General features: G+C 53.6%; 1 pseudogene; it reads right to left on the reverse strand.

The window, feature by feature from the left end:
* Positions 1–4,880: 4,880 nt before the first annotated feature.
* On the reverse strand, positions 4,881–6,181 carry LOC109435720 (ferritin light chain; annotated as a pseudogene).
* Between the last annotated feature and the right edge of the window lie 18,192 nt (positions 6,182–24,373).

The raw sequence follows: 24,373 nt of genomic DNA on the forward strand, positions 1-24,373 counted from the left end.
CCACAGACGGAGAGAGGGGTGGGGAGTTGTCCACACAAGGCCCCCACCCCAACTCAGCGTGACTCCGGCAAGGTCACCAGCTGTGAGGGACTGGACAGCACAAAGAGAGCAGATGCGTTGGCGTAATGACAAGCCCGGTTTTCTGTTGGGGGCAAGAGGGTGAAACCCATTAGAGCAAACGGCCACAGGGCAAGGTTTTATTTACCCAGAGGTCACAGGGGAAGGAGACGTGGGCCATGGGTAGGCCAGGGTTTCATTTCTAGCTCTGCTGCTTTCCCGCTGTGTGCCCTCAAGGAAGTCACTTGCCCTCTCTGTGCTGCAGTAGTGTCACCTATAAAAGGAGCCAGAGCTGCTCCTCACAGGTGGGGTGACTGCGTGTGTGCCCCAATAGCCCCAAGAGATTCCCGCTCCCGAGTCACCCCTGCCTCACCACCTTCCCCACTTCCCAGCCCTCCAGGGACTGCAGAAGGCCCCTCCCCACCTCCTTCGTTGACTCTGGACCAGGCCACTGCTCTACTTGTCTCTTTTCCAAATCATATCTGTCATGGTCCCAGAAGGAAACAGATGGCACGCGCGAATGATTTTCTGGAAGGACTTTGGCAAAGGGACTGTTGACAGGCGTCGGAGCAGGGTTTGAGAGCTGACAAGGGAGGCAGCACCCCAGAAACAGACCATCCAAAGTCACCTAGGCACTCAGTGGGGCTGAGCTGGACCTCAGTTCCTGGATACAACACAGCCCCCTCCCTGTACATGCTGACTTGTGCCAGCAACACACGCCATCAACACACAGGACAGCGGCGGGCCAAGGGGGTTGAATGACAGACACTGGGCCGAGCTGTCGCATTATCAATGATGGGTAATCAGGACCCTGGGGAGGGGACATCTGTGCAGGAGGGGCTGGGTGTGGGTGGGGACTCCTGACCTAGAAGTTGGGGTAGCCCCAGCCTCCCCAAATGAACTTGGACCAAGATGGGCCTGGTGCCTGAGAGCTGGACCCCTGAGGCCCTACTATGTGTAAGCCTGCAGCTCGCCCAGCTCCATGGCCAGCTGCCCACGCTTCCACTCTGGCTTCCAAACCTTCCTGGAAGGGGCTGAAGGGAGCGGACTAGGAGGGACGCAGTGGGGTGGGCCGGGAACTGCTTGTTCTCAGAGTTTTGGAGTTCCACTGGGACGACTCAGAAAGTGGGGCAGGAGGAGGGTGGGAGAGGCCCCGGCAGAGAGGGAGAGGAGGGAAGGGGAGCAAACAGCAGGGGGGTGGGGGAGGGGAGTTTCCGCATCCAGAAGGGGCTGTCTCATCACTTGCAGCCTGGGCGTGGGGATGGGAGGTCTGGCGCAAATGGCCCCAAGGAGTGGCCAGTGTGAGTGTGTGTGTGGCTGCGTGAGGTTGTGAACGTGTGTGGCTATGAGTGTGTAAGAGTGTAGGCAATAAGTGGACTGTGAGAGAGGATGTCCTTCTGTGTCGGTGAGTGTGCAAGGGGTGCATCGTAGGGCTGAGCCAGCCGGGCCGAGAGGCCGACTTCCCGAGGGGCTCAACTCGGGACCCAAGGGGGGAAGGCTTGCCCAACGTGCTGCCAGCTCAGCCCCGGAAGCTAGGGGACCCCACTCCTGCCTCTGCAGACCACATGTTCCTCATGGGGCAGAGAGAACCTGTCCCACCTTAGCTGCTCCTGGGCTGAAGGCCGGGGGACAGCCCCATGGGCCCAGCGCTGGAGTCACACAGCCCAGAAGCCCCCTGCCAAGCTTCCAACCCCTTCCCAGCCTCGCATGTGTGTTACCCATTTCACTGATGAGACCACTGAAACTCCAAGAGGTGAGGGAAGCCCACATGCTGGGACCAGGGTCCCTGGGCAGGAGCTTATGCAGTCACTGGGTCCTGGAAGGAGGCTTCAGGAACCGCAGGACCCCGCCCCTGGACCATGCGGGCAAGAGGAGGAGAGACGCTGTCCGGAGCGCCTGTGAGTGTGTGCATGTGTGTACGGCGGTGGGCAGGGAACGGGGACTCTGGTCTCCTGGCTCAGTCCCACCTTCCTTCTGCCTGTCCTCCCCCACCCCCACATGTACCTGAAGCCACAAACCCCAGCCCACCCTCTGAGGTCCCTGATGGCGACCCTAGTGCCCCTCCCAGAACCCTTGCTTAACACACACAGTAACCCCACCCCGGCTGCCCAAACAGGGCTTATAGTGGGTTGAAGTGTGCCCCCCAAATTCATGATCACCTGGACCCTCAGAATGTGACGGCATTTGGGAATAGGGTCTTTGCAGATGGAAGGAGTTAAGATGAGGCCACACTCGTGAAGAGTGGGCTCTAATCCAATGACTGGTGTCCTTGTAAGAAGAGGAGGGACACAGAGGAGAGGCCACGTGAAGACGGGCAGAGATTGGATGGATGAGGCCACAAGCCAAGGACGCCCAGGACGCCCAGGAGCTGGAAGAGGCAGGACGCACCCTCCCCCAGAGCCCGCAGAGGAGCACAGTCCTGCCCACACCTGATGCCAGATCTGCGGGACAGTACGTTCCTGTTGTTTCCAGCAGTCTAACCATTTGGTACAGCAGCCCCAGGAAACAGACTCAGGCTCTTCCATCTCCTTTCCTGTCCGTCCCCTCAGCTGCTGTAACTAGTTCTGGAAACAGCAAAGCCCCCTGCTTTGGCAGGGGAGACGGGTTTGTCCAGTGGGGCCGCCATGAGACACCCACTCAGACCTCTAAGTGCAGGTGGCTGACTGGGGACCCGTCGCCCACCCTGCAGTCCACCCCTGCATTCAAGCCTCGGCCCTGTCTCCCCTGGGGGCTTGTGGACAGTGACTGAGTGCAGTGGGGACACCGGGCAGGCTGGTTCGTGACAGGTGCTGGCCACCTCTGATGGGCCACGTGGCTCCCCAATGGCCGTGCTGAGCACCCCCACCCCCAGGGCTGTGGGGCGACGCAAGCTGCTCCCCAGCCCCTCCCTCATCTCACAGGCTTTCACCCTGGGCATTTGCTTCCTGGAGGACATGGGCTGACAGCAGCACAATGGCTGTTCTTACGCTCATATTCCAGGTGCCCAAACAGCCTCAGAGAGGGGGAGCGGCTCGCCCATGGCCACAGAGCTGCCCTCTTCCTCTCCCTGAGCAAGAGGTCCCCACCCTTAGCCCCCTCCCCTCTCAACTTGGCCCTCTAAGCAGCCGCGCCCCAGCTTGCAGGCCTCTCCCCCAGCTGCCGCTGGTTGCCATGGTGTTGGAGGAGGCGGTGCAGCCGATTCCTGAGAAGCATCCAAAAATACACACCAGCTCGCCCCTCCTTCCTCACTCCCTTTCTCCAACGTCAAAGCCTCCTTTTGTGCAGCTGAAGCCAGGGCCACTTCCTCCCAAAGCAGCCAAGTTGCAAAGGAGGTCAAGGAGCCAGAGGGTCCAGGAAATGAGTCAGGGGACCCCAGCCCAGCCCAGCCAACTTCCTGCACCGGGGCTTCGGTTCCTGCAGGTCTCCCCACCGTCCTCCCACAATGAAGAGCTGTGGGCAGTTCCCAGGCCAGGCGGGTTCTTTCATGCCTCTGTGACTTCGCACATGCAGTTCCCTCCACCTGAATGCCCTTCCTCATCCTTCAGGTCCCAGCTCCGGCTTTAAGTCCCCTGGGAAACCTTCCCTGAATCTCTTGGGGCTCCTCCTGCATGCTGCACCCACCTCCATCACAGCCATTTTCTTGGTGATGCTGTCACGGGGCTGTGATAAGGATATAAGCTTTGCCTTTCTACCTCTGTGTCCCCAGGGCCTGGCACAGGCAATAGGGAAGGAAGGAGGGAGGGAGGGAGGAAGGAAGGAAGGAAGGAAAGGAATGAGGGAGGGACAGACGGAGGGAGGAAGGAAGGAAGGGCAACACCTCTCGTAGGACCGGGAAAGATCTGGAGCTTGAGGACCTGGGTGCCAGGCCTGGCGCAGAGCTGGAGCCCGAGCAAAGATCACTCCCTTCCTGCCGCCTCTATGAATACCTGGGCTCCAGCACCTTCTGCCTCAGCTGATTTGGAGCCAGCTCACGGGGTAGTTTCCATGCCTGCAGGCCCACGTCTGCAGCCAATTAGGATGCAAGGTAATTACACCGTGATCACAGACGTGTGCTTTGACTTCTTAATGAGGTGCATGTGTTTAGGCAGAAAGGTCTCTACTCTGAAATTCCGGGACTGGGCAAGCTGCAAGGGCCTGAGTGCTGACCTTGAGCAGTGTTTTTCAACCCTCTTGGTGGCTGAATACTTTCTGCAAACAATACCTCATACATACAATGCCCATCTATAAAAATGGTGAGAACTGTTTCTTTTTAAAGATGGGAGGGAAATCTATAAAGATTGTTAATCAGAATTAATTCTGGAAACTGAGTACTAAGGCCATGGATGATTGATATTTCTTATTTTTACACTTTTGGTGGTAATTTTTTAAATTTCTAAAGGCAAGGGAAAGCAATTTAACTCTTAAAATGAGGGGGACAAAGAAATCATGGAGATTGTGAAGTAAAGCAGCTGACAGAGCAGCGTGGCAATGATCTATTCAGTCAACAAATATTTATTGAACAAATAAATATTCATTCATTTATTGATGCCAGGTTGCCCTGTTTTACTGTCACTTTATAACTCGAGGTTTTTGGTGACTAGGTAAAATTTTTCTCCTACACTTTCCCTGCAATTATTGTATATGCCACTAGGTGGCAGTAGGCACATTGGTATTCTGAGAGGTGCATGTTTTGCTCGTCTCAGGTAAGACTTTCAGTTCAAACCACGTATTGTAAGTTCTCATTGATAACATTTTTTGTTATTATTATTTTTATTGTACATATGTTTTAAATTCTATAAGATATCATCAAACAGTCAATATTTATTTAGTTTTATCTACTTATTTACTTTGTGTGGCACACTTCATTCCCACTTTACTCATTTCATCTGGGATAATTTTCCTTCTGCCTGATGAACTTTTAGTGTTCCTTTTAGCATGGGTTGACTGGTGAGAAATCCTGACAGCACGTGTTGATCTAAAAACATCTTTATTTCTCGTTCATTTCTGATGTATCTTTTAGCCAAGGAATGTAGACCTCTGTGCTGTCAATAGTTTTCTTTCAGCATTTTGAAGATTGTCTCTGGCTTTTATCATTTCTTTTGAGAACTCATCTCTCTCAGTTCCGTTGTTCTTGCTCCTTTTAAAATAATTGTGTCTTTCCCACTGGCAACTTTTTCTTTTTTCCCCTGCAAAAAGCTTTATTGTTTCAATTTGGTCCACGGCTGGGGAGAGGGCTCTGGGGTGGTTAGAAGGCTGCCTACTGGTTTAAGGGAGAGGCTCAGGCAAAAGCCTAATGTCAGGGGGATGCAGAGGGGCCTGTCAAAGGCCTCTGGGCTCCAAATGCTCCTAGTCGTGCTTGAGGGTGAGCCTTTCGAAAAGATACTCGCCAAGCCCCTCCAGGGAGCTAGCCAGCCTGCACAGGGTAGTCAGGTGGTCGCCCATCTTCTTGATGAGTTTCACCTTCTCGTCTAGGAAGTGGGTCTCCAGCAAGTCACAGAGATGGGGGTCTGCTGTGCTGGCAGAACCCATGGCCTGCAGATCCAAAAGGACCTGGTTCAGGTTCTTCTCCATGACCATGGCGGCTTCCATGACATCCTGAGTTTCACCCCACTCATCGTGGGAAGGCTGCTGCAGGTCCTGGAAGAGGGCGCGACCACCACGCTGGTTTTGCATCTTCAAGAGACGTTCCGTGCCCTCGCGCTTCTCCTCGGCCAACTCGCGGAAGAAGTGGCTCACGCCCTCTAGAGCCTCATTGTCACGGTCAAAACAGAAGCCCAGAGAGAGGTAGCTGTAGGAGGCCCGTAGATGCAAGTTGACCAGGCGGTTGACGGTGGCCTCCACCTCGGTGGAGTAATTCTGACGAACTTGGGATTGGGAGCTCATGGTTGCTCCGCAATAGGACTTAAGCTAACAAAAGAAAGGTGTTAGCTGGTCTCGGAGGCCGAGGATGGCTGAGTTGGTTCCGAAGGCTGAGACTGGAAAAAAGGTTGGAGGGTGGTCAGAGGCTGGAAGAAGGGGTGTCCCAGGGTCTGTTCCGTCCAAACACTGTTGAAGCAAGAGACAGATCCAGGGGAATGCCGGGGGGCACTCTCCCACTGGCAACTTTTAAGATTTTCTCTTTGGCTTTATTTTTCACTCGTTTGGCAATCATGTACGCAGGTGTGACTGTTTTATTCTTCTTGATTGGGGTTCTTGGAGTTTCTTGAATCTGTGGCTTGATGTCTTTTGTCAGTTTGGAAAGGCTCAGCCATTGTTTCTTCTCCTGTCACTTCTGCTTTATCCTCTCCTTTCCATCTAGCACTGTAACGTCGCATATGTTAACCTTTGCCACAGTGACTCACGTTGCTCTACTGTGCTTTTCTTCCTGTATTTCCCATCCTGTCTTTCCTTTCCATGCTTCAGTCTGAGCATTTCCTACAAACCTGCATTCTATTTCACTGACCCTCTTTTCTGCTGTATCTAATCTGCTGTTAACCCATCATTTGAGTTGTTAGTTGTAGTTATTATTTTTATTAGTTCTGTAATTTCCACTTCGTTCTTTTTTAAGTTCTAGTTTTCTGAAATTCTCCATCTTGATATCTATATGCCAACCTTGTAATCGCATTTCAATACCAATATTTGTATCACTTTTGGGTTTGTTCCTAGTGTCTAGCCTTTTTGATTGTCTTTGGTTTTTTTGTTTCTTTTGTTTTGTTTTATTGGCTCTATTGGATGATAATTGTTCTTTTATTAAATGGCAGTCTTTGTGTTTGAAAAATCATAGAGCCTCTGGAGGATCCTGCTGTACTCCAGAGAGGGTTTGATTTTCCTCTGGCTGGTGATGAACGGAGGGCAAAACCACTTGGGACCAATGAGGAATTGAGAGAAAATGAGACTGGATTCAGGCCCCGTGAGGACTGGTCTCTTTCTGACTTGCATGAATCGATAGCCTAGCCTGCAGGTGTCTCCGCTGAAAACTGGGGGTGTTTACTAAGGCCCATCTTCCTTGGATGGCTCTGAACTGCAATTTTCTTTTCCTTCAGCACCTCAGGACTGCCAGAAGCTCAGCTTATCATCTTAACCTCTTAGCACTCCTCCACTTTTTTCTCGGTATCTTGGCCTCTCACCTCTGAACAGCTCACAAACATCTTGAGGGCAATAGCCGCACAGAATGTCAGGCTCCCTGCTCGTTGGGTTCCTTTTCTCACAGTTGTTTGGGCCCCGGCTGCCTTGCTAGCCATGAACTCCAGTCATGATGGGGCTGTAAAAGCTGTGGGTACTAGTGTCCAGCCCGTATGTCTCACACTTTGACTTAGTGTTTCCCTGAGGGGGAAGTAGACATGGTGTGTTTCTCCCTTGCTAGGATCATGCCCCTGATTCCACGTGGCCTTAGGGCCTCTACATGCTCTTAGATCATTTTCAGTTTGTATTTTTTCCAGTTCAAAGCTGGAATGTTTCATAGTTGTTTTCTGTGGAGTCGGGGTGAGGGGGTTCTTTTGATATGAGCTACTCCATCATAGCTGGAAGCAGAAGTTACAGCACAATGTTATAAATGCCTGTGTCCCCCGCCAGACCATGGGATCCTGGGGCGGGTGGGGGTGCAGGGCCTGAGTCTCCTTCCCTCCTTGTAGACATCATTGCCTGGCCAGGAAGTCTGCTCTGAGCTCAAGGCTGGTTGGGTGCCCCTCTTAGTGCCCCTCACTTCACCACTTGTTCGGCTGCCTGCACGTGCTGATTTTGCCAGCAGAGTCTCCCATCTGGACTGAACAATTTGAGGGCAGGCAGGGGCTGCGAGCGAAGCCAGGCTGAGTGGAAGCTGATCTGGGGCTCCGAATCAGGCTAAACACTGCCTGATTAGAACTGACTCCAGGGCGCCTGTGGAGCCCCAGCCCGGGAAGCAAACAGAAGCAGAACATCGGGACAAAGCCAGCACTGGGTGACAGACACAATTGGGCCCGTCTCTTGGATTGTGTGTGGATGCCTTGGAAATGACTTCTCACGGCATGCTGGCCAGGGGCTCCCCAGCATGCCTTTCTTACTGACGGGACCTACTGCCTCTGCTGACTTTTTGCTTTTGAACTTTACCCTCCCCTTCTTGCTTCCCGGACTGCAAACCTAAAGCTTAGAATCGGACCTGTCATCTTGCAACTGTGAGGACAAATGCCACACTCTAAAGATGGTAGAGCAAGAAGTGAGAAGGAACCTGCCCAGGACCACCACTCAGTGGGCTGCTCCAGCCCTGGGCTGCCTTCACCGAGGCTTCTTATTTGGAGAGAAACATAAACCCCTACTGGTTGAGCCACGGTGGTTAGTTGCGGGTACTTGCAGCTGATGGAAATCCTAATTGGCCTAAAGACTGGTTCATGGGGCACCTCCTCCAGTGAGCCTTCCTGGATTCCCCTGGCAGATTCAGTCTTGTGCTCTGTGTTCTTCTCACACAAGATTGAGTCTTTCCTCATCTCAGGAAACACATATTGTTCCCCCAGAGAATCAGGTTACCTGTCCATCACCCAAAATGAAATACAAACTTCTGGGACAGGGCCCATCTTGCTTGTGTAGGTACACCCTTATTTCTTAGCCGAATGCCTGGCAGGATGTATGTGCGCCATGTGGAAGAAAGAGCAGAGGGGATCCTGCAGCTTGTGTGCAAGTCCCGGCCACCGCATCCTAGCACTGTGACGTGGAGTTACCACTTTAAGCTGCCGTTTCTCCATCTCTCAAACTGTAATAGTCCCTATCTCCTGGGGGTTCAGATGCTCAGATGAGGTCATCAATGTGGAAAAGGTTGGAGACAGGTGTGCCCATGGAAATGTCAACGTGTGTGTCTGGTGAGGGTTGGGGAATCAGGGCCTTGTCGTTCACTCTGAGCCACAAACAGCAGCACACACTCACACACACACACACTCACACACACACACACACTCACACACACACTCACACACCACACCACACACACTCACACACACACCACACATACCACACACACACACACTCACACACACCACACATACCACACACACACAGGCATGAGCACATCCCCTTAAGCCAAAGCAACTTGAACTTCCCTTGGAAGCCGCCCAAACTGCCCTGAGCCACAAGACAGGTCACACGTGATGACATGGAGCTGATGTCAGAACTCGCTGGGCTGCTCCACACTGTTTTCTTTGGGCCAAATTTGGTGTCATCACATGATGCATTAGCGTTGGGCACCCTGCCCCCCACCCCCAGGGACATGGGGAGGACTCAGTATGGCTTAACCAGTGAGGGAGCTGGAAATCCAGGAACTTTCCAGCCAGACTGTCCACACGGATTTGGACTGGCCCACTGCCAGCGGCCTGGAGCAAGGAGGACCCTCCCTTCCTCTCTCAGAGTATCTCAGCCACCGTCTGCCTGTCGTCTCTCTCCCTCTCTCTCTCTCTCTCTCTGCCCCCTCCCCCCCCCCCGTCTATCTATTTCATCTCTGTCTAATTCTCTTTGTCTCTCTCTCTCTGTGTCTTCTTCTGTGTTCCTGTCTGTCTCTCTATTTCTCTCCATGTCTGTCTCTCCCTCTGATCCAGCAATCCCACTTCGGGGTATACACTCAAAAACCTGCAAGCGGAGTCTCAGAGTTATTTGCACACCCATGTTCATAGCAGTACTATTCACAGTCGCTAAAAGGTGGAAACACCCAAGTATCCATTGAACCAATGAATGGATACAAAACGGTGGTCCATCCAGACAATGGAGTGTTACTCAGTGTTTAAACTGAGGGTGATTCTGACGCCTGCTACAACCTGGATGAACCTGGAGGACGTTATGTTAAGTTAGATAAGCCAGACACAGCAGGACAAATACTGAATGATTCCACGTATATGAGGTGCCTAGAGCCATCAAGTTCATAGAGACAGAAAGTAGAATGTTGGGGGCCAGGGCCGGGAGGAGGAGGGGAAGAAGGGGGGGAGTTAGTGTTTAATGGGGACAGGGTTTCTGTTTGGCAAGATGAGAAGGTTCTGAAGATGGAAGGTGGTGACGATTGCACACAATGTGAATATCCTTTGTGTAACTGAACCGGACCCTTATAAATGGTGGCGATGGCAAGTTTCATGTCATTGTCTCTCTGTGATGAGGAGCTCGGGAAGGGCCCGCTGGGTGGTTCTGAATGGTTGTGAGTGGTCTGGCTCAGGTCTTTTACCACACCCTTATCTCTTCAGGACAGGAGCCGAGTGGTAGTTATCTCAGGGCCCACAGCGGGTGTTTGTTGACTGACTAACTGAGGACTGCTTCCGTCGTGACTCTGCAGTGACTCCTGGCCTAGGGGCCTCTGGGAGAGCCCAGATCCTGGGCAGCTGCTCAGCAGAGGAGGCCAGGAGCCTGGGCAAAGCTCTGGAGCTGAGGCCCACGGCCAAGAAGGAAATGCCAAACAATAGCCCCCGAGAGGCCAGGCTGTCCCTCTCACATCCAGATTTGTGCTTCCTGGCCAAAGGAGAGTTCTTCTGCAGGAAGTGATACCTGAGGGAGGGCTTCCGGTGGAGCAAGCTGGGAGGGGGCTGGGAAGGACCAGGCAGGAGGAAGGGGGTCCTGGAAACCCTCCACCCTGACCCCTAGGCACCAAAAGCCACAGCGGGCAACTACCTCCCCAGGCGTCTAAGGACCGGGAGCCTGGAGGTCAGAGTCACCATATTAGGGGCAGGAAACATGCACTTCTTTACAGGCTGCGCGACATGGAGTCCTGGTGCCACAGGCTTCCCCCCTGGAAAGGGGACCACACCTCACTCAGTAATCCCTGTGCGTCCAGCAGCTGTGTGTGTCATCGCCCACCACCCAGCCCTGGCCTGTCCACACCGTCTCATCGCACTCGTGGGAAAAACAGACAAAAACAAACAAACAGGGACATCAAACTGAACCACCATGAGCCCCAGTGTGGGTGGCTGAGGGTGTCTGTTAGTCACACCCCATCCCCCCGTGTCCTGAATCAATTAGGAAATTGAGTCAGGAGGCAGATAAGGACCAAACGTCAGCTCTGTGGCTGGAAAGTGGAAATGAGAAGCAGTGGGAGAAGTTCTGACTCAGAACAAGAAGGGCACTTGCTCTGTCCCATGCAGTCAAGGTGACCACCAGGAAGGAGCCAGGTGGGGTGCAAACAAGGGCAGGCGCCCAGCCCCCAACCCCCAAGAACTGGTGGTGGTCTTGCTGCTCAGACAGACATAAGTGAGGAGAGGCAGAGGGCCCCCAGGGCAGGCAGCCATGTGGTTGGTGGGCCCCTGGATAAGCTCTCTGTGCAGTGGGGGCTGCAGCTGACAGTGGGGGGTACACTGAGCCCTTTCACCCCCCACCTCTGCAGTTGCAGGCAGCTTCCAGCCCTTCTGCTTTTCTGTATCGCTTCTCCTCCTGTCTGTCCCTTCCATGAGGTTGAGTCAGATCACTGTCTCCATGTGCAGTGGGTGGAATTGTGCCCCCAAAAAGATGCTTTCATGTCCTCATCCCCCGTCCCTGTGAATGTGAACCTTATTTGGAAAAAGGCTTTGCAGACATAAGTGAAGGATCTCGAGAAGAGATCGTCCTTGATTTAGGGTGAGACTTAAATCTAGTGATAAATGTCCTTATAAGAAGAGAGAAGAAACAGGGGGAGGCCACGTGACGATGGAGGCAGAGGTTGGAGCAATGAGGCCACGCACTGAGGAACGCCAGGAGCCACCAGAGGCTGGCAGGGCAGGAAGGATTTCCCCTAGAGCCTCCTGAAGGAACGCGGCCCTGCTGACACCTTGATTTTGAACCTCTGGCCTCCAGAACTATGGGAGAATGAATTGCTTATGGTCACGGGTTATAGCAACCTTGGAAACTAACACATACTCCACAGAACACCAAGGCCCACACCAAGGTTACGAGCCTGCAAGCGAGTGACAGAAGCGCTGGTCGTCATTACTCCACTCCAGCTTTCTTCCCTCCATGTATCGCAGCCTCTGGGAAAATCACGTGGAGCTTGGCCGGCCAGGGGACCAGGTTTGGAAGGTCGAAGCAGGGAAAGTCTCAGAAGTGGTGCTGTCCCCATTCGCCTTGGCTGGTCGATGGCAGCAGCCAAGTTCCTGAGACAGCCAAGGCTGCTCGTATCAGGGCTTTCCTGGGCCACCTCAGACCTGCGAGCTCAAGAGGAAGCAATCTCGGTGAAAGTGCCGTCTGCGGTCAGCGGTCAGAGCAGGGAGGAAGTGGGGAAAATCGGCAGCGGCTAAGTGCCTGTGACCCAGACATCGGAGCCCTTTGAGGCTTCTTTGCACCGAAACCCATAACTGCTTTTGCCAGCAGAACTAACAGCAGAGGTGAACTTGCCATGATTCCAAAGACACTTTAGGGCGCCCAACTCACACTGCTCACTTCTACAGCTCTGTACCTGTTTTGTATTCTTTTTCTTCAAGGAGACGCCGTCCCCAAATTGTAAACGCATCAGGTCCCACAAACCCTGCCTATCCGAGGGCACACCACATAGAGCACTGCTCACCCAGAGCCAGCGTCATCTGACCAGCCAGACAGCCAGCCCTCTGTGCATTCAACCCTCCTAAGTGTTTGAGTCCCTGCCGTGGGATATAATCCTTGCTCCTTAATGCTGATACCTAAAGGCGGGGGAAGAGGATATGTAGAAAACTAAGAATCAATTAAACTGGCTGCAGCATGATGAACGTGAGGAAGGAGATGGGCTGAAAGGAGGGACTGTGAAGGGAATGGTTGAATCATGATGGCCCACTGAAGAGCTGACCTCCCATCTGGGTTTTTAAGGATGAGTAGGAGTTCACCAGCAGACAAGGGAGAGCTCGCAGCTTAGGCAGAGGGCACAGCATGGGCAAAGGTGCGGGACAGCCCAGGGCACTTTGGTGCCCACCGGTGGCAACCTGCCATGCCTGCTGGGGCTGCTGGATGAAAAGGAAAGAGAGGGAAGGGCCTGAGCCAGGCAGTGGGGGGTAGCGGGGGTGGGGTAGGGAGAGGAGAACAGGTGTGAGGGCCCTCGGAATGAGTTTGCTTCCTGTGGCTACCATAACAAAGCACCACAGACATCGTGGCTTAAAACAACAGAAATTTCTTGTCTCAGTTTTAGAGGCTGGAAGTCTGAAATTCAGCAGGGCCACGCTCCCACTGGAGGCTCTAAGTGAGAGAATTTCTTGCCTCTTCCAGCTTCTGGCTAGTGTGGCAATCCTTGGCATTTCTTCACCTGCAGCTGTTGTCACTCCAACCTCTGCCTCCGCTGGTCCATGACGTTCTCCCTGTGTGTCTGTCTCTCCTCTTCTGATAAGGACACCAGTCATATTAGATTAGGGCCCATCCTAATCACATAACTTGATTACATCTGCAGACTAATTCCAAATAAGGTCTCATTCAAAGGCAACTGGGGTTTGGGCTTCAGCAAATCTTTCTGAAGGACATAGTTCAACTCATAACATGGAGGAAGAAGCAACACCACCACCACCCCCCATTCATATGTTGAAGGCCTCATCCCTCATGTGACCATATTGGAAATGAGTCCTTTAAGGAGGTGGGAAAGGTTGCATGAGGTCATAGGGCCAAGCTGTGATCTGACAGACTGGTGTCCTCAGACGAGGAAGAGACGCCAGAGCGCGCTCCCTCCCTCTCTCCGTCTCTGTCTCTGTCTCTGTCTCTGTCTCTGTCTCCGTCTCTGTCTCTGTCTCTGTCTCTGTCTCTCTCTCTCTCCCCCTCTCCCCTCCACCATGTGAGTTCACAGCAGGAAGGTAGCCGTCTGCAAGCCAGGATGAGACCTCTCACGAGGAACCAACCCTGCTGACACCTTGATCTTGGGGTTCCAGCTTTCAGAACTGTGAGAAATGAATTTCTGTTGTTTAAGCCAGACGGTAGCCTTTTGCTGTGACACTCGAGCTGAGACCATGGGATTAAGGCTGGGTGCTGAGGAAGCAAAGAGGGGTCCCCAGGTTGGAGAAAGCTCTGACCCGCACGTGGGGGGCCAGATGGCCAGGCCAGGGTCTGCGGTCTCAGAGATGCGCAGGTGCAGCCCCAGTCCTCCAGGAGCTCCGGGCCAGGGAGGGACACAGGAAGGAGGCCCGGGCCTGCCAGGGGCAGTGACGAGCGTCTTGGGGATGTGGATGGAGCCAGGAGAACTAAAGCTGCCTAGACAGGCAGGGCAGGCCCCGGAGAAGAGTCATTAGACGGAGCCAAGCACACCTGGTGTCGTCTCTGACCTGAACACGCACCAGAGAACTATGCAGGCGCAGTTGTACCAGTTGTCAATGTAAGAAATGTCCAAATCTGTAGAGAATTTTTATGAGTTTATTTGAGCCAAAACTGAACTCAGTTGCTGGGAGGCAGGATCGCAAATGCTCCCGAGAAGGACAGTTTTGCAGCTTCTTTTATGCATTGGGAATTAAGGCGGGAATGTCAGGAAAATGATGCAGAGATGGGAGGAAGCAAGGAAGGGATGGGATCACAGGAAAGTTAAGATCATGGGTGTTCTTGAGGGGAGTTCTGCTTATTTCAAAGGTGTGTCAACCTGGATGCACAGAAACGACGCACAGGGATTCAGGCACAGATGAATCTTTCACTAAAAAGTTATAGGCCTGGGGCGTGACTACCACTGACCTGCCCAGTTAGGAATTTATGAGCAGATCACCTGTGAGGTTACTTTCCGGAGAACCCCTCTTCTGTCCACACAGTGCATCAGTCAGGCGGCCTTGACCCCTGGGTGAAGGCCGCGAGTTCACAACCAGGGGCGGGAAAGACCTACTTCAGTTCCTTCTTCCACTTCCTACCAGCTGGACTCCCCGGGGCATTTAACATCTCAGCGTGTTTCGTCTTCTTTAAAAAGAAGGCCACTGCGGTGCCTGCTCCTAAGTTTGTTGCAAAGAGTAAAGGAGATACATAATCCACAGGAAGGTTCAGCACGGTGCTGAGTTGGTGTGACGTATTCTGTAGGAAAACTCTTAGGATGAAGGGAAGCCTGTGGAAACCCAAGCCCCAGAGGGTGAAATGGGTCAGGGCCTTTGATTCAAGGATGCACAGATATTTGCCTCTATACAAAGTGGTGTCTAGAAGATCGATGCGCTTCAAAGGGGAATCCTGGGTTTGAACTAAGTCGAGAATCCCTCCGTTAAGGATGGTCTAAGGTTCCCATTGCTGGAATCCACCTTGCCCTCCAGCTCACATCTGTTCCCTGTTGCTTCTTCTCCTCAGTCACACGGGGGCAGAAAAATGTACATTCGGAGGGGTTTCACGCGCACCCACTGTTTATTCCTATGCCACTTAAATGTCGCCTCTGCGACGTGCAAAGCTGGGTTCACAGAGCACTCAGAATAGGCACCATTTGGATGGTTTGGCCTCGCAGATGGTCGGCTCTCTGGGTTGGCAAATTCCAGTCTGGCTCTTTGCTGTTGTCGTGGAGTTGCTGTTGCCATGGCATTTGTGCGTGCACGGGAGACAATGGTGCATCTCGTCAGCTTCTGGAACATTCATCCAGAGTCTGGCAATAAGGTGGTGGGAAGACTGTGCAGTGAGAATGAAGGGGGCTGTGGAGTGTGGAATGGAGTCAGTCTGGGCACCCGTATCTTGTGTTAATGGAGGCTGGTGAAGAGGGAAGAGGGAAGACGCCCAGGCTGGCTCTAAACCAGAAGACATGGACCAGGCAGAGGGCACCTCTGGGCAGGGGTGGCTGCAAGGCATGCTGGGACCTCAGCAGCACGGGCCGGTGGGGCAGACAGATCTGATGGAAGGCCTTCTGCTGCTTCTCACTGCCGCTCCCCGACCTGCCAGCTCCCCACAGAACACCTCAGGTTATATTTTTAAAACATACGTGACATTACACCGCTCGTCTGTTCAATGGTCCCTTCTGTATTTCCCCATTACCTTCAAAATAGAATCCAAACTCCCATCTATGGCCACAACTGCACATAAATGCCCCGTCTGCAAAGCCGTGACCCACACGATTCTGCCCCAGAGGGTGTCGGGGCCGGAGAGCACAGCCCAGCAGCCCCTGGAAATTTCAGCCCATGAAACTCCTTTACCTGTCTTCTTCACATACCAGAAAGGTGACACAGAGTTCTCCAAAGCTCCTTTCCCTGCTCTTTCACTACCCTCGGCCTCAAGAGCTGTCATGTCACCTGCTCACATGCTCCCCAAGCTCCCTTGATTTTTCTCTTTCTTCCTTCTCCATTTCACCTGACTCGATGCAACCTTCAAGAATCCATCTGCTCAGAGAAGGTCCGCCTTGAAGGGTGGGGAAGCAGACCAGAGAACACGGCCAAAGTGGAGCTCTCCTAGTGGGGGGGAGAGGAGTGGGCAGGGAGCACGCAGCTGTCAACAGTTTCGGTCCCATTGCACACGTGAGCCGTTACATCCATATGTGTGGTGTCATCTCCATGGTGCACATTCCCGAAGTCCCTGCAAGTGCAGCCCAGGGATGAAATGCTGTTGATTTAACACCATGCCTCTAATAAATAACAGGTATGTATCTGACATCCTACCTGCAATGCTCCCTCCACGGAGTTTTACGTGGCTGGCTCATTCTCATCCTTCTGGTTTTTGCTCAGAAGTGAGCTTTTCTGAGAGGCCCTTGCTGACCCCCATCTATGCCCACCAGAGTCCCTGCCCATTACAAGGCCCTATCGTGTATTGTGTTTTCTTATAGCACTTTGTAGTGTCTGACAACCTACAGAAGCCTCGGCAGTGAGTGTGTAATGTGCATATGTCCCCATAACTAGCTTATTGCGGACACTAGTAACACTGGATAGATAAATTAGTGAACTGGTGTATTCCAAAACTGTGGTAAGGTTTCAGAGCAGCTCAGTTGGAGAGAGATTTATGCATGGCCACGTGACCCTGGGGGAGTCATCAAGCCAGCTTTCCTAGTCTGTAAAATGGGGATACTGATTATTCTCCAGAGAAGGTGACTCTCTAAAGCACCCACAGAGACCCCTGCACACCCATAAAGCCCGTTCTCACTTGTTTTGGGGAGAGCTGAGTCACCGGGGCTCCTGTGTTGTTGAACTGTGAGGTGCCACTTCCAGTTCCCAGGGATGGGGCAGCGTCTGGAGCCGGAAGGTGGGGGCACAGGGATGTTGTTGGGGGTCATCAGATGGAGCTGGGAAAGACTTGTCTGCAGGAAAGGAGCTGGAAGCAAGTTGGGGTAAGGCCTGTGCTTCCTCCTGGCCTGCCCTCCACTGCTGCCGTGCTTGCTGGGCTTGCCAGGACCAGGGCTTACTCTGGTTACCCAAGGGACGGGGGCCAGGATGGGACACGGGAGACCCAGGAGAATCAGAAGGACAGGAGCCACGGACCGCCTGTAGGCCTGGCTTGTCTCGAGGCGGCTCCCCCCCACGGTGGGGAGACCAGGTCTTCATTGCCTCCCCGCCTTGGGGGCAGCATCTCTGTCTCCTCCCAGGAGACAGCCCGTTCAGACATTTGGCTTACTCACGGCTGCTTACTCATGCCGTCCTCATCTCCTTATCTCCATCCTGGGCCTTCCTGCCCCAGGGCCTCTCGCTGTGTATCTTTTTAATTTCGGGCCCCACCATCAACTCCAGGATTCTTTCCATACCTCCCAGTCCAAATTCCTGAGACAGATGAGCTGGTCTGGTCACCCTGGTTTGTTTGATACCAACTGATTTTCAGGTGCAGGCAGGTCGTCAGCATGGCCAGCCCATGGGCTTGTCTCCGAGAGTGAGCTGCCCACCCTGCCCTGCTCTCGTCAGCTGGGGCTTTGGTGAGGTCAGGGCCATCCTGCTTTGAGGGGCAGCTCGGACGGGAAGGGCATGCAGGCACCGTGCCAAATGTGTTCGTCCATCCCCTCTACTTGCCCGACGCTTCAGTCAACTGCTTGATCTCCCACCAGCACCCTCGCCCTCCCTGCCTCAGACCTTCTGCCTGGATGGCTCCCCACTGTCACCTCAGCTCAGCTGCCACCTCCTTGGTCAAATGTCACCTCTCCCATTAGACCACTAAATCCCTTTGTCCCACTTTGATACTTGGACATGTTGCAATCATGAGTGTGGTACACAGAGTACTGGTCCCCGAAAGATGTCCACGTTCCAATCCCCCAACCCTGTGAAAATGTGACTTTATGTGGCAAAAGGGACTTGGAGGGTGTGATTAAGTTAAGGACCTTGAGATGGGCAGGTCATCCCCGATTAGCGAGTGGACCCAACGCCATCACAAGGGTCCTTAGAAGAGGGAGGTAAAAGGCTCAATATGAAAAGGAGATGTGATGATGGAAGCAGAGGTTGCAGTGATGCATTTTAAAAACAAAGGAAGGGGCTGCGAGCCGAGGAGTGCAGGGAGCTTCTAGAAGCTGAAAAGCCAAAGAGACAGATTCTCCCCTGGAGCCTCCTCCAAGGAACGGGCCAACCCGGATTTTCGCCCATGGAACTCATCAGAATTCTGACCTCTGTGGGAGAATAAATTTGTGTGGTTTTAACCACTAAGTTTGTGGTGCTTTGTTATAGCAGCCGTAGGAGATTCATGCAACTAGCATATGTGGGGTTGTTCCTTCCCTGGGATATCAGAGTCTTGAGGAGGGACTGTGTCTTGCACGCCTTTGCACACCTGTCCATATATTTTAAAATATCCATTTATACTTGCAGTGATCTATCAGTTCTTAACTGATCAATCGTTCATTCATCCCCCTCTCTCTGCCCTCCTCTGGGCTTCTCCCACTGCAGCAGCCCCAGGAGGAAGCGTTTCCTAGAGGAAAGGGCGATTTCCCCCAAAACCTCAGCATCACCGTTCCTCACGGGTGTCTTTCAAAATATTTTTATAAAATAAGACATGACTGTCTTATGCAGCAATACCATTCACATATATAGTAAGGAAACGGTATGAAACTTCAAGGAACTGTCTTGCTTCAGTAAAGCCGCTTTGTCCTCTGCTCCTGGCCGCCTGATACGGTTTGGGAACTAGCCAAACAGATAAAACCCAAACTTGTGTGGCTCTCGTGTGAAGCCCTTCAGTGTGGCCCCAACCTCGTCCAGCACCGTGGCTTCTCCTGCCTCCAAGCCTCCGCTCTCATCCGGCCCAATGCCCAGAGTCCCTGAACAGCAAGGCTGTTCCAAGCTGAGGGATCTTAGCAAATGTTGTTCCCCCAGCTTAGAGTGCCTTTCCCAGCCTGACACAGCTCTGCTCCTCCTGGAAGGGCCAGCTCGTTTGTCCGGTCTTCCGGGAAATGTCCTTCTGCGCGTGGAGGTCGGTGGGTGGAGGCTCCAAGTGGAGGCCGAGAGCTCTGTGGAACGAGCCATGGGGTTTCCATGCCAAGCTGTCGCCCTGAGAGGAGGCAAAGGGGCCCAGGAGGGCCCCCCACTCCTGCGGGGATAACAGAGAGCAGTCATGGCTCCTCTGTACTGCCCTAGCCACACAGGGCCAGCCGTATACTTTGCGGGGCCCAAGGCAAAACCAAAATGCAGTGCTCTGGCCAAGGGCAAGAAACCCATCTCCCCTTCCCATGGGCCATCACCCCAACCATGGTGGAGGACAACCCCCATAGGGTGCAACTTTTGGTACTTGGATCAGAGAAGGATGCCGTGGTGGTGCCAGCGAAGGGCAGGGACAGCCACTACCATCCCCCACCTGCTGAGGGGTGGAGGGTGGCAGCTGACCCAGGAAGGGTGAGGCTGGATGGGGCTCAGCGCACTGGGAGGCAGGGAGGCAGGGAGGAGATGGGGGTGCGGCCACGTGTGAGCCGAGGCTCTAAGGCCCCAGTGCATGCCATTGTCCCCTGACTTCATTTACGAAACACAGATTCAAAGATAAAGTCATAAAGAATTTAAGACAGTGACCACAGAATATTGCACTCTAGTCACGGGTCCCCTTCTACGCGCAGGGCCTTCTGTGACTGCACCGGTCACATGCCCAGGAAGCCAGCCCTCCAGCCACACTCTGCCGTGTGACCGTGGCAGCCGCAGGCCAGGCCCAGGCCGGCCACGAGAGGTGCTCACAGCAGTCTCCCTGAGGGCTTGTCCAGTGCATTCTGGGCAGACAGCATTGTTTTAGACCACACTGGCTCCAGGAGAATAACCAGACAGTGTGCGGCCCTGCTGGAAATACTTCTCCTCTCCCCACCCCAGTCTGACTGGATTCCATCCTACTCCACCCACCGGCTCCTCAGGGCTGTGCCCTCTGGACCTCAAGGCACAGCTTGTTCCAGCAATAATGGCCAGCCTTGACGGAGAGCTGCTGCCACGTGCCAGCAGGCCCCTCAGCCAGATGGAGAAACGGGGTGTCACAGGTTTCAGACACAAAGCTGGTGAGTGATGGAACTGGGCCAAACCCTGAAGCCTCAGACCTGCGAAGCTGTGCCCCCGTGCCCAGCACCCCCAGCCCTCCAGGCCCTCCCCTTTGTGGGTTTGCAAAGCCACAGCACCACTTCCTTCCTCCTTGCGATTTTCCCCTTGCCATATGCACCGTTCGCTACATTTGCATTAATTATTTAAGAGAAGATGAGCATGTGCTCGGAACAGCTAATCCGATTCCAATGCTAGGACTTGTTCCTTTGGTTTGCAGCTCCATTCGCCCCTTCCCTCTCCTGGTAGGTTTCCATGTGTTGATTCAATTTGTTTGCGGTGGGTCATGCATTTTGACGTCCAGTTAGTAATTTCCGCCTGCAGTCGTGCAGACCAGAAGGGAGCCGCTCCCACACACCCTGTGTGCTCTCCCATGCCTCACCGTCTGCAGCTCAGTTACACTGACCCACAGGGATGGGAGGGTCTGCCAGACCCAGAGCTCCAGGAAGCGCAAATGCCTTATCTATTTCCTCCCAGCCACTGCTTGGTCTTAAAATAGGGATATAAGGCTAATACATTTTACAGGCCAAATGCTGTGTGGATTGAATGAATGTTAGAGAATGCATTGAGGAAGGCTACGCGTTCTGCAGCAGTGGTTAAGGCAGGGACTGGGGAGTGGGGGCCCCTGAGCGCACGCCCCGGCTCTGCCACTTATTAGCTGTGGACTCCTGGGCCAGTTACCCTCTCTGGTCCTCCGTGTCCTCGTCTGTACAGTGGGGGTAACAGTACTCACTTGCTCACTGGGCTATTACGGGGCTGCAATGGGTTAAGATTGGCAAAGCGCTTAGAACAGGGCCTGGTACCTGAGAGCTACACAGGCATTTGTTGATAGCACTTCCCTCTGTCCCTCCTGAGTTTAGACTGAATGAGGAAGACGCTGGAGACCCAAATAGCGGCTTCATTATGGGCGCGGATGGCTTGACTCACAGACACCATCGTATACCCCAGTAAGAATTAAACTTGTCCTCCCCCCAGGCTCGCCAGGGCCTGTCCCCATCCACCCGGCACCCCCCACCGAGGCTGAGGGAAGAGCGGCCCAGTGCCCACCCCCAGGCTCCCTGCTCCTCACTCAGACAAGAAAGGGTGCAGGGCCCAGCTGTCCTGCTCCTTCTTTCAAATGCCCAGGTAGAGGGTGGGATGGGGGGCATGGTGGGGAGCATTCTCATCAAGCAAGGACCACGACAGGTGGTCACTTACCAAGCACCGGCTATGGACCCGCGTGCATTCATGGCTCCCTCCTCACGGCAATCTCAGAAGGAAGGATCGCTAACTCTTTGGATAAAGCAACCAGGGCTCAGAGATGTTAGGTGACTAGCGCAGGTCACACAGCTAGGCAGCAGCTGTTTGGGGTCTGAGGCTCGTTCCCCCTCCGCTCGTCCACTCCGGCTCCATCTGAACAGCTGGAAGGTGCTGGGGAGAGGTTCTGGGGGAGGAAGCTGGCTTTGGTCAGAGGCAGCATGTACGTCCCTTTCCTCTGGAAGAGAGCACGCTGTGACGCTGGTGCTCTGTCAGGATCCAGACGCGACTCAGTGGAGGTGATGTGTTCAAGGCCACCCCTGGTCTGGGCGTGGGCCGTCCTGAAGGGTCTACTATGGTTCAGTGCTCTCGAGAGAAGCAGCCAGGAGACGAGGGAGGCAGAGTTGCCGTTGCACCCACCAGCCCCAGGTCCCAGGAGCCTTCTGGCTCCACAACTTTGCCACCACGACTGTTGTCCAGGGAGAAGTAGAAGGAAGAGCGGGCGGCAAAGAGTAAGGACCCCTGCCTCTGCCAGGAGATGCGGTGACGTGCGTGGCATGTGGCCAGGCTTACGCCAGAGGGCACGCCAGTTGTCAGGACCAGCACTGCACAGAGCGGGGCATGAGACAGGGGCTGGCTCTGGTGATTTGGGCAAAAGCAACAGAAAGGGACCCTGGCTGACTTTTGCACAAAAGGAATGTACAGGACGGATATGGATTAGCCCTCACGGTCAGGGAAAGATGCACAGACCCAGGTGTCAGGCAGGCCGGGAACTGGGGTGGCCCTGGGGACCCAGGTAGGCAACACCTAGGGGATGGAAAGAGCAGGATGGATTAGAAAAGATTTGGGCCGTAAGTGACAGGACTAGAACCAGGTGACATGGAGGCAATGGGGGCAGCAGGGAGAGTCAGGGAAAGGGTTAGGGAAGAGGCCCCAGTTCTAGAAACAAGAGCAGCCTGGGGGGAGGGGGAGTGCTTCTGTCTGGGGCACATTGTCCTTGATGTGCTGGTTGGACCCCAAGTCTGGAACTCTGGGCAGAACCCTGGCCTGAGGTCCAGCTTTGGGGGTCACTGGTGCAAGGCGACCATGGAGAATGAGAGATTTCACAGCGACAGCAGGAACCAGGGGACAAGGGAAGAGGAGGGGGGCATAGGACCATGCCCCCAGAAACGGTGCCCCCCCAAGGCCCTTCTTCTCCCCAGCTGGCACCTCCACGCCTGCACAGGCCTTGAGAACTGCTGGCATCTGTTAATGCAGCCAGCCGGAGCTGAAGCGACGTCTGCCTCTTTGCCCTTCCACTGCACCTGGCCAAGCGTTTCACACATAGTAGGTGCTCAATGAATCGATTTATCAACTGGAAGGAGACAGCTGGATGCAGCGTGCCAGGCCTCATCCATCCTCAAGGCAGCCGCAGGCAGCGGAGCCACAGCTGTGCATGGAGTCATCCTGTGTCAGGTGCTGCTTTCCGACCCTGTGAGGCAAACAACTGTGCTCATTGGAACGAAAGTCCTCGACTTGGCAGATTGGTAAACAGAAAGGAAATACAGGATGACACATCCTTCCAGCTCTCAAATTCTACATTCTCTTGAGAAATACAAACAAATCCACATATTTATTACAGGCGTCCCACTTGCACCAAAGGCAGTGGATTCCAGGGGTGACAAGCTCTCACTGCTGGGTTTATATGGAAGTCCTGTCCCACAGTCCTTCTTTCGTAGACACGTTGGCCTGCCACAGTCCTAATTCAGCTTCCTTTGTCGCGGAAACCATTGTCTAGGTTACCTTTCCAGGCCTGCTTCTCGGGGACAGACAGACTTGGGGCTCAGGACTAATCTACACAAAACCCCAGCTGGTTGGCAACACCAAGTGCCTTGCAATTTGTCCTAGAAATCTTCCTGCTGCCACAAGTGAGTCTGTTGGAGGTATGGGAATTTTCCTAAAGCATTGTTTTAAAGTGGGCAAAATGATTTATTTATTGAGTACTCACTGCCGACTTTGCAATTTGTGTGTGAGCAAGGCTTCCTCCTTTTCCTCAGAGAACTCCTGGGGGGGACCGCTAATTGGCTGTCATAGACTAATTGTCACCCTTTTGTGAGTTCATAGGATTTCAGAACTAAAGGGGCCATCTGGGAGCTCATCTATGTGTCCCCCACATCCCTTACCCCCAGCTCCCCACCCCACCCTCTCCTTTGACAGGCCAGGAGCCCAAGGCTGAGGAGGGTGAAGTGACCAAGGCCGGAGAGGCAGCCTATGGTTCCCTGATGTGTGTTCTTTCCTGCAAGGCAAGTGAACACCCACTTGACTTTCCACTAGGAACCAGAGAGCTGCTGGCCTAGCGGGGCTGGCCAAGGTCCCAGCTCTTTTCCTGTCCCTGAGGCATAGGTGGCATTTCCACCCAGCTGAGTCACTGGGGATTTTCCCAGGTGGAGATGGTAATTACCAACCCAGGCTAGCCCAGAGTCCCTTAGTCCTTTGTGGAGACGGCTCTGAGCTGCCTATTTAGAAACATGTCTCTGTATATGTGTATCGTTAAAACCTGTCTGTAGAACATGTAGTGTCCTGGACCCACTAGATGAATTACAAACTATGGACATGTATTCAAGTCCAGAACGACGACGGCTAACGTTTGTGCATCTGACCAACAGAAGTTTTAAGTGCCTCCTACGAGATGAGTGTCTGTGCAAGGCCAGGAACCAGACACTAGCTCTTTCTTAGGCCTGTATTGCTTACTCCTTAAAACCGCCCCATGAGGCAGGTATTACGATGACCTCCGTTGTAAAGACAAAGGAACTCAATTTTAGGTAGTTCAAGTCACTTGGCTTCTTATCCTAAGGAGCTTCTAATTTAGGCAAGTCGAGAAATACAAACCAAAGTCAGAGGGTCCA

Source organism: Rhinolophus sinicus, linkage group LG12 (genome assembly GCF_036562045.2).
Source record: "Rhinolophus sinicus isolate RSC01 linkage group LG12, ASM3656204v1, whole genome shotgun sequence".
NCBI lineage: Eukaryota > Metazoa > Chordata > Mammalia > Chiroptera > Rhinolophidae > Rhinolophus > Rhinolophus sinicus.